Raw genomic sequence first — 15,541 nt, 5'->3', positions numbered from 1 at the left:
TGTGTGTGCGTGTGTGCTGTATGTGTGAGATAATTTTCTGCCTTCAGATACTCAGATGGTATTGTTAAAATCCTATCTAATAAAAGAGTAATATGCCAATTGATGGCACCCCAGCTCCACCCACAAGCCACTCCCACCAGCCAATCAGGAGTGAGTATGCAAATTAACCCAACAAAAATGGCTATGGCCACGGAGAGAGCAGGAGACTTGGATTTCCCTGGCAATGGAGGAAGCCAAGCTTTCCGCCTGCCCTGGCCTATCTTGGCCTCCGCTGAAGGCTACAAAGTTTTAATTATAGAAGATAAATAAAACCCAACAAAAATGGCGGCAGCCACGGATCTGTAGAGAGCAGGAGGCTTGAACTGCCCCCAGCGATGTAGGAAGCCAAGTTTCCACAGCCTTGGCCTGCCTTGGCTTCCGCTCAAGGCTACAAAGTTTCAATTATAGAAGATAAATAAATCCCAGCTACCAGGGCCTCTGCTTGGGTTGCCGGGGGTGCGTGGCCAGCCTGCAAACCACCACAGGCCCCTCACCCAGGCCGCCCCATACCCCAAAGGAACCCCCACCCTGATCTGGGACACCCTTCAGAGCAAACCAGCCGTCCCCCACCCGTACACCAGGCCTCTATCCTATCTAATTCTATCTAATAAAAGAATAATGTGCAAATTGACCATCACTACAACACACAAAATGGCTGCCCCCATGTGGTCAAAGATGACTGCTCCCATGTGGACACAAGATGGCCGCCACAAGATGGCCAGCAGGGGAGGGCAGTTGGGAGGGACCAGGCCTGCAAGGTAGGGCAGTTGGGGGCAATCAAACCTGCAGGAGAGGGCAGTTAGGGGTGACCAGGCCAGCAGAGCAGGGAAGTTGGGGGTGACCTAGGCCTGCAGGGGAGATCAGTTGGGGGGGACCAGGCCTGCAGGGGAGGGCAGTTAGGGGTGACCAGGCCAGCAGAGGAGGGAAGTTGGGGGTGACCCAGGCCTGCAGGGGAGATCAGTTGGGGGGGACCAGGCCTGCAGGAGAAGGCAGTTAGGGGTGACGAGGCTAGCAGGGGAGCACAGTTAAGGGCAAACAGGCTGGCAGGGGAGCAGTTAGGCATCAATCAGGCTGGCATGGGAGTGGTTAGGGGGTGATCAGGCTGGCAGGCAGAAGTGGTTAGGAGCAATCAGGAAGGCAGGCAGGCGAGCAGTTGGGAGCCAGTAGTCCTGAATTGTGAGATGGATGTCAGACTGCCCGTTTAGGCCGGATCCTACCTGAATCGGGCCTAAATGGGCAGTTGGACATCCCTCGAGGGGTCCCAGATTGGAGAGGGTGCAGGCTGGGCTGAGGGACACCCCCCATGCATGAATTTCGTGCACCGGGCCTCTAGTTAATATAATAAATCAGAAATATAGAAATTAACTCAAATGCTTTTCAAGTTCACATGATCTAAAAGTAATCTTTATGCCCTGGCCAGTGTGACTTACTTGTTTGGGCATTGTCCTGAGCACAGAAAGTTTGCTGGTTCGATTCCAGGTTGTGGCACAGGTTTCAGGTTCTAGCCCCAGTAAGGGGCATACAGGAGGCAGTTGATCAATGTTTCCCTCTCACATGGATGCTTCTCTCTCTCTCCCTCTCTCTCTTCCTGTCAAAAAAAAAAGAATTAATAAAATTAATAACACTAATCCTTAGGAAATAAAAGATTATTTAAGTTTATTGGTTTAAGCAAAACAGACATGTTTTTATTATACCCAACTTTACCAAAACAAAAACAAAAACAAACCCAAAACATTAATTATATGGAAAAAAACATACTATACATACGTTTACCTACTTTGGCTTCTTATTACAGAAAAACTAAAAGATAAAATTGGATCTATTAATGTATGTTTTGTCTGTTTTTGAGGAAGCATATGTTTCCAAAATTATGAAATATATTTGCCTTTAAAAGAGCTTAGGTTCTGCCCTAGCCAGTTTGGCTCAGTGGATAGAGCATCAGCCTTTGGACTGAAAGGTCCCTTGTTAGATTCCGGTGAAGGGCAAATGCCCAGGTTGCTGGCTCAATCCCCAGTAGGGGGTGAGCAGGAGGCAGCCAATCAATGATTCTCTCTCATCATTGATGTTTCTATCTCTCTCTCCCTCTCCTTTCCTCTCTGAAATCAGTAAAAATATATTGGGAAAAATAATAGCTTAGGTTATTAGAGGTTAAAAAAATGTCTTCACAATTAGAAATAAAGGTTTTAAGGCTTAAAAATCTTAATAGATGTATGCATAATAACTTTGCAGTGTGCCAGAATGCCCCTGGAAAAACTCAACAGTTTTGTTTTCTCTCCTTAAAAAAAGAGAAATTTTAAACTCATTAGGCTTATTTGTTATGTTAAATTGCATGGGAAGAATTGCAAATAAGAGATTTTTAAAAAACCACACATTCTAGCCAAAACCGGTTTGGCTCAGTGGATAGAGCGTCGGCCTGCGGACTGAAGGGTCCCGGGTTCGATTCCGGTCAAGGGCATGTGCCTTGGTTGCGGGCACATCCCCAGTAGGGGGTGTGCAGGAGGCAGCTGATCGATGTTTCTCTCTCATCGATGTTTCTAAACTTTCTATCCCTCTCCTTTCCTCTCTGTAAAAAATCAATAAAGTATATTTAAATAAAAAAAAAAAACACACATTCTAGTGTATATTAATTCTCAAACATTGATTGTGAAATAAACACATAGTTTGGACTATTGGAAACCTAAGAAGGCTTCTGGGTTCTTTAAGCTCCCTGGCAAGCCCCATTTTTAATTTATTTTTTTACATTACTTCATGCATCATAGTGATTTAAGCTGGACTAAAGTTAGATAAAGAAACATATAAGCTGACTTTATTGAAAAGAGATGTTTTATACTATTGCCAAGGTTTGATAAAGTTACTTCAAGAAAATGCCAAATTGGCATTTCTTTCACTGTGAGTCCTAGGGGACAAAGACTTGAAAGATCATTGACGTCACCTGGAAATTTTGTTTATTGGGAAAGACATCAAATAAAAGACACTCTCCAATCTCATTGGAGGTTACATTATAAAGTGCCTAACTACAATTGCACATATACCCTAGTCTCTGACACTCACCTCCATCTACAAAGGACATCAAAGACTCCTCAACGATAAGAAGCCAATGACATTAGAGGTAAACAGCTATTCCAAGACCAAGACAAGGCCTGTATACCTACAGATTGATGTTGAAGTTAGAAACCAATTGTTTGATTGTCTTTACCTGTCTGATAATATTAATCATAATAATAGTTATGCTTATACTTTTTTCTGTATCATCTAACTGTAAATTATTACTAAAAATGTATAACTTTTAATCCTCTTTTTATGGGTTATATAAATGTTAAACTAGGTGCAAAATACGGAAAAAGAAGATGGGCTGCAAAATTGGATTGCAATAATTCACAGGCTAGAAAAGATCCAGAATGATTTTTTACAATGCAAGTGATAATACGAACTTCTTTTCTTTTACATGCTCTTCTCTTTTTGAAAATTTTGGCCTCAACTCAACATCCCATTGTTATGGTGCTGCTCTATCCCCAGTGGTCCACCATTACAACAAGACAACATTGATACAGAAAATTCCTAGGAATGCAACATCTTAGTGCCATGAGACCACACTATTCAACTAAAAGCTTGGTCATCAATGCCTCCTTCAGATTAATTTATGACCAAAAAATGGAACTGTGAATGAAAAAGGACTGTGTAATAAATCTGACAAGTTCAGTGACTGAAAGTAACCTCACAGGGTGATCTGATCATAAATTCCTAACTGGGAAGGTCATGGTGGATAGTCAGACCCAGGCCTATAAAATGTTTATATTTGCCATAAGCAAAGCCTTTTCCACTTCTTTTGTGCATCTAAGTTAACACACCTTTAAAATGTTAAAAAGAAGACTCTTTCCAGAACCCTTGGAGCCATAACCATGCTCCAAAGAGCACATAATCTTATTAACTATCTTGTAATTCAATCATAGAGATTTCCCAGTCTTGCTTTCTCCCACCTTTATGTAATCTTCCCTAATGTTTCCTTCTTAATTCTGTATGTATAAAAAGAACTGCAAAACTATCATCTCTGGAGCATTTGATATATTGCTTCCCGGTATATCATGAGTTTGGCTCAGGTAAACTCATAAAAATTCTCTACAGATTTGGATATTTTTGGTGTTGACAAAAATAAGAATAAAGAAGATAAATATTAATAGGGATTGCATGGAGAGGAAACAGAAATGGGTGAGTCACAGGATTCATCTTAGGACAGTGGAAATCTTTAAATGGCTATTGAATATGAGATAAATAAAAAGAAAATTGATGGGTTTAAAACAAAGGTTTTAATATTGCAATTCCAAAAGCTGGGTGGGTCAAAGCAACTCTCTATTGGCCTTGAAACATTAGAGGGTCCCAGCCCTAACCAGTGTGCTTAAGTGGATAGTGTCAGTCTGCAGACTGAAGGGCCCCAGGTTCGATTCTGGTCAAGGGCACATGCCTGGTTTACAGGCTCGATTTCTAGTAGGGAGCATGCAGAAGGCAGCCGATCAATGATGTTCTCTCATCATTAATGTTTCTATCTCTCTCTCCCTCTCCCTTACTCTCTGAAATCAATAAGTATATATATACTAGAGGACTGATGCACAAAATTTGTGCAAGGGGCTCAGCCCTCGCAGCCCCAGCTTCATCCAGAAGGTTGTCCAGAAGGTTGTTCAGCCATCTGGTCTAATTAGTGTATTATGCTTTTGTTATTGTAGACTAGAGGCCTGGTGCACAAAATTCGTGCATGGAGGGGGGTGTCCCTAGGCCCGGCCTGCACCCTCTTTAATCCGGGACCCCTCAGGGGGATTTCTGATGTCCAGCAATCGGACAACCCTCTCACAATCCAGGATCACTGGCACCTAACTGCTCACCTGCCTGCCTTCCTGATCACCCCTAACTGCCTATGGCTGCTGGCCTGATCGCCCCCTAACTTCTTCCCTGTCAGCCTGATCACCGCCTAACTGCTTCCATGCCAGCCTGATCACCCCTAACTGCTCTCCCCTGCCCCTGCCACCATGGCTTTGTCCAGAAGATGTCTGGTCTAATTAGCATATTACCCTTTTATTAGTATAGATATATATACAAACAAACAAACATCAAAGGGTCCCAAACAAGTATGCTTCATTTACCTCATTTTGGAGAAATTTAGTAAGCTAAAGAGCAGAGATTACAATGAGAGCCTAAGGATTGCTTGGGACTGCAGCTAGTCTGGTTAATCAAGTTACAGATTGACAAAAAAGCAAGGGTCCTCATTCTTAGCCATCATGGTCTGAGCACTAGGATTCATGCAAAAAGAAAGAAGGGAAGAAAGAAAGAAAGAAAGAAAGAAAGAAAGAAAGAAAGAAAGAAAGAAAGAAAGAGAAAGAGAAAGAAACTAGACCACATTCTTACTTCACACATAATAAACTCAAAATGAATTAAAGACTTAAATGTTAGATTCAAAACCATAAAAATTCTAGAAGAAAACATAGGCAGTAAAATCTCAGACATTGCTCTTAGAAATATTTTTCTGCTATATCTCCTTGGACAAAAGAAATAAAATAAAAAGTATATACAAATAGGACTACATTAAACTAAAAATTTTTGCACTGCAAAGGAATTCATCAACAAAATGAAAAAGCAACATACTGAATGGAAGAAGATATTTGTCAATAATACATCTGATAATGGGTTAATATCCAAAATTTATAAAGAACACAGACAAATTAACACTAGAAAAAAAAAACCCAATTAAAAAGTGGGCAAACCTGAATAAACACTTCTCCAAGAAACACATACAGATAGCCAATAGATACATGAAAAGATGTTCAACATCATTAGCCATCAGAGAAATGCAAATCAAAACCACAATGAGATACCACCTCAAACCTATCAGAGTGCCTAATATCAATAAATCAACAAATAACATGTTGGCATGGATGTGGAGAAAAGGGAACCATAGAGCACTGATGGTGGGACTGTAGATTGGTGTGACCACTATGAAAAACAGTGTGGAGGTTCCTCAAAAAATTAAAAGTGAAATTGCCTTATGACCTAGTAATTCTACTTCTAGGAATATATCCTAAGAAGCCTGAAATAGTAATTTGAAAGAATATGTGCACTCTTATGTTCATTGCATTGTTTTTTAGAACTAGAGGCCCGATGCATGAAATTCATGCAAGGGGCTTGGCCCTGGCAGCCACGGTGGTTTACCTCAGCCCTTGCAGCCCCGGCTTCATCTAGAAGGTCATCCAGAAAGATGTCCAGAAGATCGTTTGGCTGTCTGGTCTAATTAGCATATTATGCTTTTATTATTATGGATTATTATAGATAGCCAAGATTTGGAAGCAACCCAAGTGTCCATCAGTAGATGAGTGAATAAAAAAATTGTGGTACATTTACAAAATGGAATACTACTTTGTGGTAAAAAAAGAAGAAGGAAATCTTATCTTTTGTGACAACATGGATGGGCCTATAGGGTATTATACTAAGTAAAATAAGCCAGGCAGAAAAAGACAAATACTGTGGGGAAGCACAGGAGACTTGCTTGGAAAGTCTGTAAGAGGGAATCTCCGAAAGGTCGGGGGCCTCTAGGGGGACCTTGCTGAAGGCAGCAGACCCTGCCTTGACTTTTCCAAACAAGTCTGAGCCCCTGGATGTTTACCAGAATCTTTATGCTTAATCTTTAGGTGTCCTTGCTTAAAGGACACTGAAGACACATGTGTCCTCCCAAGAACACTTACCCTACTGATTATATCTAAAAGATAAACTTTATCTCAAACTGCTGTTACAATAAAAGCCTGAAAAAGCAGGCAATCTAGGCTTTCTGGTTCATTTAGACAGGCAATCCCTTAGCCCTCTCTTTCACAGCAAACATTGTGTCAGAGTAATCATTCATCTGTCGCTCAGGGTCTGCTCGTCAGCCCGGCAAAATACCATATGATTTCAATTATATGTGGAATCTAATGAACAAAATAAACAAACAAACAAACAAAATAGAAACAGACTCAGATATAGAGAACACACTGAGGGGAGAGGGCTTGAGGGGTTAGGTGAAAAGGGGAAATAATTAAGCAGTACAAATTGGTAGTTGCAGAATAGCCAGAAAGGCAGATTGAAGCATGAAGTATGTAGTCAATAATCCTATATAATAAAAGCCTAATATGCTAAGTGTCTGACCATTAGTTCGACCATTCGACCAGTCACTATAACGCTCACTGACCACCAGGGAGCAGATGTTCCAACTGGTAGATTAGCTTGCTGCTGGGACCCAGCCCATTGGGACTGGGAAAGATGGGCCAGACACGCCCTGGAGCCCTTCCACGGTCCCTCCCCATCCCTGATAGTGCACCAGTGGGGTCCCTTGGCTGGCCTGTGCCCTCTCACTATACAGGACCCCTCAGGGGATGTCCGCAGGTCAAGCTGAGGGGCCCTGTCAGTGCACAAATCCATGTACTGGGCCTCTAGTGTTGAGATAATGGGGTATGAGGCCACTGGGTGCTTGGGGTTGCTGGAGGTCCACTCTGCAGAGTGCATGCTTTTCTAGCCACTTAGCTGTACAACTGAAACTGGTGTAAAATGGTATTAAGTGTAAACTGTCATTGAAAAATAAATAAACATACATTAAAAAGAAAAGGACAGTGTTCCTTGACTTGACTCTTCACCAGGCACCCAAAACCTTTTGCACAAAGTTAGGTAAAATGATCAGAGAGTAAGTAAGAGAAGTTTCCAGGACTCCTTGATATAGGAATCCCACAGACTTTGATACAAAGCCTATTGATAAATTTCTGACTCAGGTTACAGTTATATTGAGAGAACATAAAAATATCATGGTGAATATGATTACGAAAATTGGAATATTTGAGCAGGTGTTATATAAATAAGTTATGTCAACTTTGCCTTAATCTTTCATGAGAATGAAAATTATATCTGGATGGGAACACTATCCAGTATTGTAAAACCATAACCTATGACTAAAGTGCAAATGGAGACTCTAGTTAGGAATGTAAGAGTTGATAAAATTAAGGTAAAAGCTTATAGAAATTTTGGTATATTTGAACAGATTTTCATGAAATGATTGCATCTCTTTTACCTGATGCTAAAACAGAAGGTATAGAAATCCATCCTTAGAGCAATATTAATCAGAAAAAAAACAATTGTAAGTACCAATAAAGTTCTCTGATTCCACAAAATGTGGAATAGAGCCTAGAGGTTCTATCAGAGGTTAATAGGAAGAGATTATTTAAATAGTTTGTAACTTGGATAATTTCTCTGAGCTTTATGATGTTTATTTTAGACTCTCAGCTTCTCTGGGACCTAGAAGGTACTTCTTCATATGCAGATAATTCTCATAAGAGGAAAAAAAAAGAGAGAGGATATATTTGGAAATTGGGCAAATGAAAAATCTTGTCTTCTCTACAAATATTAGTAACTAGAAGATCTCTCTTTGTGTTTGTCTCTGTTTTAGATATAAATATGGTATTTTTCTACCTCCAGATGGTATTACTAAAAACAATGATAAAGAGTTCTGTTTATTTGGCTTAAATACATTGTATTTATATAAATTGAAAAATATGGAAAATTTTTCAAATGAATTTCAAGTTCACATAATCTGGAATAGTCTCTGGTAAATAAAAACTAGTTGAAGTTTGTTGACTTAATTAAAGCATACAAGTGTTTAGAATAATAAATATTAAATATTATACTTTTATTTTACCTGGGTTTACTACAATAAATTCAATTTATCACTTTTACAAATTCATTAGCAGGAAAAATAGCTTGTGATAATAATTGATTTTATCTTGTGTCTCAGAAATTTTTCATGAGTAATCTAAATTAAATAGATGTAAGTAGAATAAAAGGTTTTTTTGGTAAAACATTTTAGCAAAAATTATGTGTTACATCATATATGTAGTTAAGAATCATTTCCCAAAATCTTTTGGTAACTTGAAAGATTAATGTTTTGCTAAGCTAAGTTAAATGATGGAGTTATTGAATATCTAGCTCATTTCCAAATAAGATCAAAATACTGAAACATTAATTGTTAAATAAGTCTAAGTTTACCAACTTTTGACTTCTAATTACAGAACAACTAAAAAGTCAATTTGCATCTATTAATAAATACATCTTATGCCTGCTTAAAAAATATACTATGAAGAAACCTATGTTTCTAGAGGTTATAAAATATATTCATAAATTTGAGAGTCTAAAATATCTATATGTATAAAAAGTCAGCGACCAGAATGCAGTAACAACCAGAATGACCAGTCGCTCTGATGCCCACTGTGGCCAGCAAACCAGCCAGATAGGGGGTGAGGTCAGCCAGCTAACCTCCCTTGGCCCCTCCCCCTGGCCTGTCCTGGCCCTGATCAGCCTCTTCCATCCCTATCCAGGGCAGTGTGGCTGGCCAATCCCCTTGTGGCCCTTCCCCCAGCAAGCCCCACCCCTGATTGCCCCCCACCCCAATAGAGGGGGAGTGGGGCTGACAGCCAACCTCCTGGAGCCCCTCCCCATGGCCGGCTCTGCCCCCAATGGGTTCCCACCACCCCAATCGACCCACAGCCCCTCCCCCCAGCCAGCTCCACCCCCAATTACCCCCCACACACCAATTAAGGGTGGGGCTGGCTGGCCAACCTCCCCCAGCCCCTCCCCCTGCCACTGAGCCCCAATCAGTCCTCCCCACCCCATTCGAGGGTGAGGCCAGTCAGCCCACTGCCCACAGCTGCTCCCCATGGTTGGCCCCAACCCAATCAGCCCCCCCACCCCTATAGGGATGGGGCCCAACAGCCAATCGCCTGCAGCCCCTCCCCCCAGCTAGTCTGGCCCTGATTGGCCTCGATCATGGCAGGCCAGCCAGTCAACCTCCAGCTGTCTCCTCCTCCTGATAGGCCCGGCCCCAATCTGCCCCAAATGGGGCCGGGCCAGTGGGACCCCACCCATGCATGAATTTGTACACTGAGCCTCTAGTACTGATATAAGAGTTCACAATTACTTATTTAGTTTTCATTAGAAATTAAGATTTTTAAGGGTTAAAAATCCCCATTACCAAGGTTTTGACTGGAATGCTATGTTTGAGGGAGACATGCATAAATTTAGATATGGACAAATAGCTTTAAGGAACTAGATTGACTTTGTAGGCCAATATAAAACCCCTTAGAAAATTGGCATGATATCTTGCTTACAGAATTCCCAGAAACCTTACCAGGTGAGTGAAAAAGTTGACTTCCTGGCAAGTGCAGTAATCTCAGGATATTATTTTTGGAACCCCGAGAAGAGAGAGAATAACCTGAATCTAAAGGCATTGCAAGCAAAGTCTAATGACAAGCATTTAGCTTAGCCTCTTATCCTGGAGAGGCAGTTAAACGTTCAATCTAGAGATTTCTTATGAAAAAAAAAATTCAAGCACAGCAGATTTATAAGAGACTATGATGCCAAAATTTCTGTTTGGGTCTGAGTTCATTGTCTCGCAAAAATCAAAGAATGAGGTCACAGACGAAGATGGTCAGCAGAAGCAAAATTTTTTGAGAGATAGACTCCCTGCAGCAGGCAGGGAGGAGGCCCAAAGTGGGTTGCTAATGAAGCTACTTTGTCTCAGGTTCCAAAGTCCCATGCCCCTTAAGCCAGTCCTGGAAAAGGTGCAGCTGGGGTTCCAGGAAAGCCAAAAACAGGCCAGTGTCCAGAGCTTCCGTACCATGTTTCAGCAGGGTGTAGTTCAGCATTCAAGCTAATGAAAGTCCATCAGTCTATGTGTGGAGTCACATATGGCCATAAGCCACATGAGCGCAGGGAAGCATATCTCTGGCATAGGAGACCCAGGAACCCAGTGTACCAGAGAGAGAAGAGAGTATGCTTCTTTGTCTAGGGGTAGATATATGCTTTGCTAGCTCCTGATTGGCCATTTCAAAGAATTTTTTCTTAGCAACATGCATACATTTTAAAGCTCACATCTCCCTCAAGCATGCTTCTTTCCCACCTACTTGGGTCCAGTTCTAGGTCCTTTTGTCTGTCTCTGTGGTTTTTCTCAGAACAGGGTGCAATCAGTAAGCTGCATCTTGTTATTCTTGGACTTGCCCATTCTACTTCCCTCCCATGGTCCCATCTCTGACTGCCTACGCTCCTTCTATCTCCTCATTTATATGATCAATTACTAGTCTTGTTGTATTTTTTTAAATAATCAAGTCAAGTTTATTTAAACTAATTTATATTGCAAATAAATTAGTCTTATTTTGGCTATTTTTGGTAAAAATTAGGGTTGTCTAAGAGAGAAAAACTATGTTTCAATAGAAACTATAACACACTTGTTATATCAGATTCTAGTTCAATTAATTATCTTTTTTATTTAATTCTCACCTGAGGATATTTTTTCCATTGGTTTTTAGAGAGAGTGAAAAGGAGGGAGGAGGGAAAGAGAAGGAGAGAGACAGAGAAACAGAGAGACATTGATTGGTTGCCTCCCATACACACTCTGACCGGGGCTGGAGATTGAACCTGCAAGGTACATGCTTTGACCAAGAATTGAACCCAGGACCCTTCTGTCCGTAGGCTGATGCTCTAAGTACTGAGCCAAACTGGCCAGGGCAATCATCTTTGATGTTTTGTTTTTACCTGTAAACTGACTAGATCTTGAATTCATCTAGTTTCCTCAGATATTTGGTTACAACTATCCAAACTACTAGTAATGTTTATTTTTATCCCACTTTTGTCTTAAATCATTGAAAAATAAAGGTGCTTTGTTTCTGAAGCACTGCAACTTGATATAAACTTCAGAGAAAGCAACATATAAATAGTGAAAGTAGAGCTTGGTACTTGAGTTCTGGCTAGGAATGAATTCAGAGGCAAGACTCAAACTTGCAAGAGAAAGTTTACTTAGCAAGCAAAGTGAAAGTACACTTGAAAATATGACTTGAGTGGGTGGCCCAAAGAGCTGTCCTGGGGTGTGGGCTAGGGCTCCTTTTAACACTTTGTAGGGGTGTTAACTGCTTTCTTCTTCAAGCTGATTTATCAGAGCCAGTCCATTATCTCCTGTTCTTTATGGAAGTCAGATGGGGCTTTTCTCCAACCCCCTTGTTCTTCTCTAAAGGGAGGAGGGGAGATACCATATGTATGACTAGGTACATGCCAGGGGAGGAAAGGTAAGGGGGAGGATCTGCCCTAAATGACTAGAGACAATCTAAGGGAGGAGGTCTTATTAACAATAGTTATTTCTAATACTTGCTCTCCCAGTTCTGCCTGTTGCTAGGTATCCCTTGCTAGGTGTCCAGGACTTTCTGCCTTGGTGAGGTTCTGTACCTGGACGATTGTCCTGATCTGCTCACACCTATCTGACTGCCTATCACAAATAAAAACTCATGTTTAAACAATCTTCATGCCTGTTGGTGTATAAGCCACTTAAAAAATTTACCTGAACACCTGGTTACATCATCAGAGATATTTCCAATTCAAAAGTTGCTCTGAGTTTGACATGTGGAAATATTTTTTACTGAATGTGCTTTAGGCTCAAAAACTGGTTTATAATTTGCTCCAGTCATTAACCTTTGTTTTCCTTTTGTTTTGATAGAAATGTCTCTTATGAAATAACTGATTGCTTGCTTAAAAAATATAGGGCTAATTTTGGGAAACCACCTGCATCATTGGCTCCTGAAATGAGACTTACCTGTTTAATTGAACTGACTTGTTCTTAAGAGTGATTATTTTAAAATGAAATATGGAGCAATCGACAAACTTGTCTTCATGACTGTGAAGATTCTTTCTTAAGTTTCAAAGTTAAAGGCGTGCAGAGTTTGCCACCATAAAATATGTCTCTTTGAGATATTGATTATTTTAGACTGGTTACTTTTAAGAAATTAAAGACAAAGGAAAAACCTTTGACCTTGCCCCTAAGTGCCTAAAAGAATTTAGATAGAGGGGCTGCTCCAGGAAGGGAGCTATCATTATAGATAACTATCCTATATAATAAAGAGGTAATATGCAAATTGACCATCACACCCTCACAAGATGGCTGCCTATGACCAGGCCGACAGGGGAAGGTTAGTGAGGGATGACCAAACGACTGAACAGCAGGCTGCATGGGGTGACCAGGCTAGCGGGGGGGCCATGAGGGGCCACCAGGCCAGCAAGGGTGGCAGTGAGGGGCGACTAGGCCAGCAGGAAGGAATTTGGGGGTGACCAGGCCGGCAGGGGGAGCAGTTAGGGGTGACCAGGCAGGCAGGCAGGTGAGCAATTAGGAGCCAGTGGTCCAGGATTGTGAGAGGGATGTCTGACTGCCGGTTTACACCCCATCCTCGGAATTAGGCCTAAACCGGCAGTCGGACAACCCGCAAGGAGCCCCAAATAGGAGAGGGCGCAGGCTGGGCTGAGGGGACACCCCCCATGCACAAATTTCATGCACCAGGCCTCTAGTAGTTTAATATAGAGTGTGATAGACAGGGAGGAACCTAACAAGGCCCATTTGATCAAAGCCCTCTCTGTGTCCCATTGTTAAAGATGGCCCCAAAAAACATTTGTTTATCAAATATTTGCATTTTTATCTCCATGTGAATTGCCTTCCTGCTCTTTGAAGTCCCAAACCACAACAGCACCTTTCTCTCCTTGCTCAAGATGGCAGGTAAGCATCAACTGCCTGACTTGTCTTTAGGTCCCATATTCTCATGGAACCTCCATATGTACATATGCAATATAAATTTGGTTATTTTCTCATGTTAACCTGTCTCTAGTCAATGTATTAGACCATGCAGAAGAACTAAGAGGGATAAAGGAAACTTTGTTCTCCCCCATGCCTGTAATATTGGAAAATAACTTAGAGGTGATATTTTAAATTATAATAAAAACAATCATATTTATGTAGCACCATATAAACTAGAAAGGAAATAATTATGCTTTCTAATCATCTACATTTGTACTGGAGATCTCCTTCTTAATCTAGTTGGTGAAAAGAATGTTGGTGAAATAGGATAGTAGGCATTGTGGAGTTAATTTTGGCTGTCAGCCTAAGAAAATCAGTTACAACACTAATTATCGAAGCTATTAATGTCAATCTCTCCTGGGAAGTGAGCAGGCTGCTAAATATTCACAAAAAGCTATTGGACAGATCAAAAGAAACAGGTCCTTATAGTATGTAGTCTAGTGGTAGCAATGACACTGCACATCCTGAATCCCCAGGTTCTACTTCATGTCTGGTAAGTGCTTTGAACATGTGAGCACCATTGAGGTGCTAATTATTGCTATTTATCATCCTTGGTTACAAAACTGTAAAATCTGAGGAAGATATATTTAAATGATAATTATTATTCATCCCTTCAAAGAAAAAGCCCTGAGGCAATTTACCTATTCCTACTATTCAGAGTTTGACAAGGCAGTTTTGCCAAGAATTTATTGGAAGACTATGATCTTGGCAATGTTTCCTAATCAGTGTGCCATGACAATTTGAGCCATTGTCAAAACACTGTGTGTGTTAAATATCCTGAGTTTCTTTACCCCCAGGCAGTTGTTTTTTTGCCAAAATGCTTGTTTCTAAAGTCACTGCTTTCAGCTTCAGTCTGCAACTCAGAGATAAAAGCCAGCTAGTTCCTTTGAGGCACATAAACAACTGAATAGGGCAATCAAGATTAAGGAGGAGACCTCCAGTACAAATGCAATAGGTGTCCTGGACTGAATTCTGCAATTCTGGAAGTATTTGAAAACATTCACTTACAAACTACAGGAGAAATACACATTTTAAAATGAACTCCATACTCAGACTCAAAAGTAATGTGGGCAGTGAGAAATGGCACCAGGTGCTATGCAGACTGGACCTGGGTCAGCAACCTCAGTACTTGAGTTCTGGCTAGGAAAGAATTCAGAGGCAAGATTCAAACTATAAGAGACTATTTATTTAGAAAATCACAGAAGTAGAAGTTATTCATAGAAGAAATGGGCTAAGGAAACAAGTAATAGAGGCAAAGGAAGGGCCCTTGGAGCCTAGAAGTGAGGAAGGTACAGGTGACACACTTGGGAGGAAGCGGAAGAAGAGGGGAAGGGGAAGACACAGGCATGCTCCTGGGAGGGAGAACACACTAGGTCCTCTGTCTTAAGGGTTTGAAGGGTGTAGATTTTAGGGGAAGATATCAATAGACTATTCAGCAGCTTTCCAGGCATGTCCTTTCTGGGTCAGGGTCTCCCCTGATTGATTGATTTACTCCAGGGTAGGGATCATTATCCAATGCAACTAGTCCTGAGGTCAGCCATGGGGTTACTTGTCTGGTTTTGCTGCTTTTCTGGGCCTGAAGCTGAAATACAACTGAGGCCTAGATGTTAACTCCAGGGAAGAAAGGTCAGGGGGTCCAGACCACATGACCAGTGGTATGCTAAGGGAAGAAATGTAACCTTAGGGGCAAGGTCCCACCCTAAAATTGTCCTTTGCTAGGCATCCAGGACTTTTCACCCTGGTGATCTTCTGTACCTGGCTCATCTGTCTACTAGTAACTCCCTACCACAAAAGTACTCAATTTTTTTTAGGTTATCAAAAGCTGTCCAAACTCTAGAA

This window comes from Plecotus auritus (assembly GCF_963455305.1).
Source record: "Plecotus auritus genome assembly, chromosome: X".
NCBI lineage: Eukaryota > Metazoa > Chordata > Mammalia > Chiroptera > Vespertilionidae > Plecotus > Plecotus auritus.
This window is presented reverse-complemented; position numbering follows the sequence as displayed.